Below are 5154 nucleotides of genomic sequence, written 5' to 3'. Positions count from 1 at the left end.
TTATCAGAATCAAGATATTCTATTTGATTGATGTTTTCAAAGAACAAGCTTTTGGATTCATTTGTCCTTCTATTTTTTCCCACTTTAAGATATTTTAAAATTTCCTTTTCTTAACTGACATTTAATTTTGCATTTCATATTTCAGTTTTTAGATGAAAAATACTCTATTCACCCGCTTTCTTTTTAATAATGAAGTCAATTAAGGCTATAAATTTTCCTCTGAATATAGCTTTTGATGTGTTCTGTAGGTTTTGTTATGGAGTGCTCTTTTTCATTGCCTTCTAGACAGGGTTCAATTTCCTTTTTAATTTCCTTTTTGATCAAAGATTATCTAGAAGCATGCTGCTTCATTGTCAAGTCATTAAGATCTTTTTGGTTGCCATTTAATTATTTATTTCTAATTTTATTAGCTTCTGATCAGAGAATAGAATTTACAAAAGCTGTCCACTTACACATTTTTCTAGTTTTTTTTCCTCAGTGGCCCCATATATGACCAACCTTATAAATGTTCCATGAGTATTTGAAAAAGTATATTCAGAGATAAGGTTATGTATCAAATTGTTTGTTAATTGTATTTTTCACTTGTGTCCTTTATTTTTTGAACTAGATTTTTCAGTTCCAAGAGAAGTATATTGATGCTTCCACCATAATTGTATTTCTAGCAAGTTCCTCTTGCTTTTAAAATAAATGTAAGTATTGAGCTGCTGTGCTCATCCCAATTATGACTGCTGCTGCTTCTGTAGTTGTGCCATTTATCATTATATGTTCTCTTTTGATCCTATTTGGTTGTTTTTACCCTTCAATTACAATTTGCTGATATTAATATTGCCACTTTTGCTTCCATTTTGTTTTGACTTTCCAGATATCTCTTTGCTCACTCCATTTACCTTTATGTTATTTTTAAATTATCTTAACAGTGTTGCTTATATATAACATCTGGCTGTGTTTTGTTTTATAAGGAAATGTGTCGCCTCTGTCTTTTCATGATAGAATCCTATGCTATATTTTATACAGTGACTGATAGGCCTGGTGTATTGCTTTGATCTTATTTTATGTTTACTACTGGATAGATTGTTGTTGCTTCTTTGTCTTACTTTTTGTGTTTATTCTTTTTCCCCTATGCTAATTTGGAAAGTCTACTGTATTCTTCCTTGTCATTGATGGTTAATTTTTATTCTCTTGATCTAAATGATCAGACAACAGTGTCTGCTACTCTTTAAGAAAGAGATCCCCTCTCCCTCTCAGAAAAAAAAAAAAAAGATCACTGTTTTCTTCTTACTTTGCTCCATTCCAGTAAAATGAGATATTACAAACCTACTTCCATTCTCCTCCCCAACTTTTTTCTTCCCCTAAAGAGATGTTTAAGTCTTTTTATTGCCTCCCTAGTAACCATTTCTCCTAGGCTTGACAGGTAAAGTGTAGTATTTATTAACCTTTTAAAGATTAACTTTTCCTAAAATATGTCCTTCTGTATTGCATCATTAATTTGTTACATGTTGCTATATAATGCATTCTCATTTGTTTTTGAATCTTGTTTATATTTCTCTGTAAAGCTTAATAACTCTCTATGAACTTGTATATATATCATATATATATACACACATACACGTATATATATGCAACATGCATATTATATATAATTGCTGCTCACTCTTTTTCATCTTTTCAGGTTTCTGAATTTTCTCATTTGTCGCTGGAATAGAGTCTTCTCAATGCTTTTCTCAGATGGGGTTCTTAAGTGATATTCTCTCCAAATTCTTTGCTCTCCTCAGATAGCTTTGTTCACCCTGAGAGATTAATGATGTTTTAGCTGGATATAAGTTGATGCTCCACCATCTTCTTTTATCCAATGTTGATGATAAGACATTCTTTTATAGGGGATTATTTTTTCCACCTTTAAGAGTGTTACATGTTCTTTTTTCTTACAGATCAGGTTGTTTCCATGATATACCTATAGATCTGTTTTCTTTCTTTCTTTTTTTTTTGTGAGGAGATCAGCTCTGTGCTAACATCTGCCAATCCTCCTCTTTTTTTGCTGAGGAAGACTGGCTCTGGGCTAACATCCGTGCCCATCTTCCTCCACTTAACATGGGACGCCGCCACAGCATGGCTTGCCAAGCAGTGCACGCCCAGGATCCGAACTGGCGAACCCCGGGCCGCCGCAGCAGAGCGCACACACTTAACCGCTTGCGCCACCGGCCACCCCCGTGTTTTCTTTCTTTATCTAGCTTGAATGTCAATAAGCATTTTAAATTTATAGGCAGTGGAAAGCAAAGGGGCCTCTACCTCCATGGGCTACGGTGTAGAAGTAGGCAGGCTGGCACCTCCCACCTCTCCCATCTCACTGTATTCTCTCACTTGAAGGAAGGAAATACCCAATTTACTTGCCCATCTCCCACTTGGCCTTTTGGGGACTCCGCACATTCACACTGAGTTGACGTCAACAATCTCTTAGGGGGCCACAGATCTCTGCATGTCAAGTTTTCCCCCAGAATCCTGTGTTTTAGGTCCTGACGAGGCTCTGATGCTGTTCTCAGACTTACTTGCTCAAATTATGAGGTCAAAAGGCCCACACCTTTATCTGTGCCCAGGACCTCAACAGAAGCCAGAGCCTCACTTCATCCATTTTCCATTTGGCTTGGGAAAGGCAAAGGGATTGGAGTTGGGAGCAGTCAGCAAGAGCACTATGTTCAGAGTGCCATGTTCTCCAACTTCTTCCCATCTGGTTTGAATGACAGGTATAGTTAGCCCTTTAGGCGTACGAGGCTGTGTGAGCTAGGCCAGTTGTTTTCAAACATCAGCGTGCATATGATTTCCCTCTGGATCTTATAAAAATGCAGGTGCTGATTCAGTAGACTAGGGGTGGGGCTCCAAATTCTGCATTTCTAATACACTTCCAGGAGAGACACTGATGGTCCTCCAACCACACTTTGAGTACCAAGATGTTAGAGCCATGAAACAAATGGCTTTTATTTGATCAATCAAAGTAGAAGGTTGTATTGAAGATGTAAAAAAGAAGAAGGTAGTATAGCAAGTTGACATCAGCAAAGTCTGTTCATCAATGGTGATGGTAGACAAAGATTAGTGTCTAGAAGAGTGTACAACCTAATAAGATTCCATACATTTCATAACAATTTCTCATAGATGCATCACTTAATCTTTTCCCCATGTCTTTGTTTCATTTTCTCCTGATAAAACTTTACTCTTTTTAACCTGTGATATAGGTTTTCTTGGATCACATAAGAAAAATCAGCAATTTTCTTGGTGGAATTATATTATGCATGACATTTTGAGAACCTCTCATTATTTATTTATTCCTTTATTCAACAACAATTTATTGAACATCTATTTTGTGCCAGAGCTTACTCTAAGTGTTGGAACAATGTTTGACAAGATTGCATATGCAATGGATCTTTCTCTGTTTATTGATTGATTAATTGATTGATTGGTCATTCGGTATCCATCCCTCTTCTTCTTAGTGTAACCCAATTTTCTTTTGGGAAGTTGCCTTCTTTCCAATTTGGTAGAGTCATGCCAGGATGGTAAGAATTGTATCCTGCCCTCCTACAAAAGAACTTGAAGTGCTCTCTGAAGGCTTTTCCTCGAGATCAATGTTTTACAACCTTGGCTACAAATGAAATCTCTTAGGGGGGTTCAAAAATATCAATGCCTTGGTCCCAATCCAGATATTCTGATTTAATTGGTCTGTGGCGTGGCCTAAGTATCAGGTTTTTATAAAACTCTCCACAAGTGATTTTAATGTGCAGCCAAAATCAGACAACCCCTTCCCCAGATCTCTACTCTCATTGACACAGTACAGTTGAGCAGTGGGACTATGACCTCAGCTTGGCCAGCTGAACTCCCTCCCAGAACCCTGAATCTTGATAGCAGATGGAAGAACCATTCTGCAGCAGCACCCAAACCAGGCTGTGGAGCATTCCTCCACTCTGTACTATCTTTGCATCTGTCATTCCAATCCTTTGAGCTCTCTCATACCTTATTAGTAACCATCCCTTTTGCTTAAGCAGGGCAGAGACATTTTCTGTTGCTGACAGCCAAAGAATCTCAATAAAGAGAATCCATGAGCTTTTCATCACTCTGTATACCTGCTGAGGGCCCTCAATCTGCTGTGTCAATCATGGTTTCAGCACCTGGTATCATGCCTCTTACCACACATAAGGAAAACTCTGAACACAGAAGGCAGGAGAACCACTCAAGCTCCTGTTAAAGGTTAGTGACTCAAAATTCACATTTGTACCGTCAGGTCTGTTTCTTTGCTCATCCAGTCAGTACCACACCTAAAAATCTGTTTTTTGTTTATTTGTTTTTAGGAAAAATGTAAAGATGACAGAAAAGGTGCTGCATAATTGAATGGACAATTCAGAAAGCATATGACTAAGCAGAAAACCTGGGAAACATTCCATATTTCCAGATAAGAAGAACACAGGCATCTGCTCACAGCAGAAACAGGCAGAACTCTCTGTCTCCAGTACACATTTGCATGGAGACCAAAGTGGAAATGGATGCAGAGGACGTAGGATATTACAAGTTGCTCTCTGACATTTGTTATCTCTCCTATACACTCATTTGGTATTTTAGGGCAGCTTCCCTGGAAGCGCTGGATTTATGGAAGGTGGGCTCCCAGGACAACTCAGAGAGAGGAGAGGGAAGCAGGATGGGGCAGGGGAAGGAGCTGAACGCGGGCGTGGTCACAGCTGGAGTCTGGCCTCAGCCAGATCTCACAGGGAGCTCTGGAGTGTGACTAAAACCACAGAGTTGAGGCAAGGAGCGTGGCCTTTTGCATTTCCATATCAGTTAGTCATTGGTCATTCTCTTGGGCATTTCCAGGAGAGCAGGCAAATTCTCTGGAGAAGGGGACAGCCATGAATTCTTAGCAGCCAACACTCAACACTTGCAGTGGCTGGGAGGTGGGGGCACCTGCTGGGGAAGATGATCCAATAGCAGCTTCTACACCTGGATAAATATTGTTGGTTGCACTGTGCCTCAGTATTTACATTTGTGAAATGCAGTCAACTGTCCCATAGTGCAAATAACTTGAACACTGAATTATTTTGTAGATCAAGAAATTAAACCCTATTTCTTTCCTTGTGTACCTCAAAAAGTGCCTTCTTCATGCACTGGCTACTGCTTGAG

General features: G+C 39.0%; 1 long non-coding RNA gene across 1 annotated transcript; it reads left to right on the top strand.

Moving 5' to 3' along the window:
- Window positions 1–619: 619 nt before the first annotated feature.
- Window positions 620–4662, top strand: LOC147914288 (uncharacterized). Its single transcript, XR_015555524.1, has 3 exons — window positions 620–689; window positions 4029–4230; window positions 4332–4662. It is a non-coding gene; the product is annotated as an uncharacterized LOC147914288 (long non-coding RNA).
- Window positions 4663–5154: the final 492 nt, after the last annotated feature.

Source organism: Ceratotherium simum, chromosome 21 (assembly GCF_057802395.1).
Source record: "Ceratotherium simum simum isolate JZ-2026a chromosome 21, ASM5780239v1, whole genome shotgun sequence".
In the NCBI taxonomy this organism is placed as follows: domain Eukaryota; kingdom Metazoa; phylum Chordata; class Mammalia; order Perissodactyla; family Rhinocerotidae; genus Ceratotherium; species Ceratotherium simum.
This window is presented reverse-complemented; position numbering and strand designations above follow the sequence as displayed.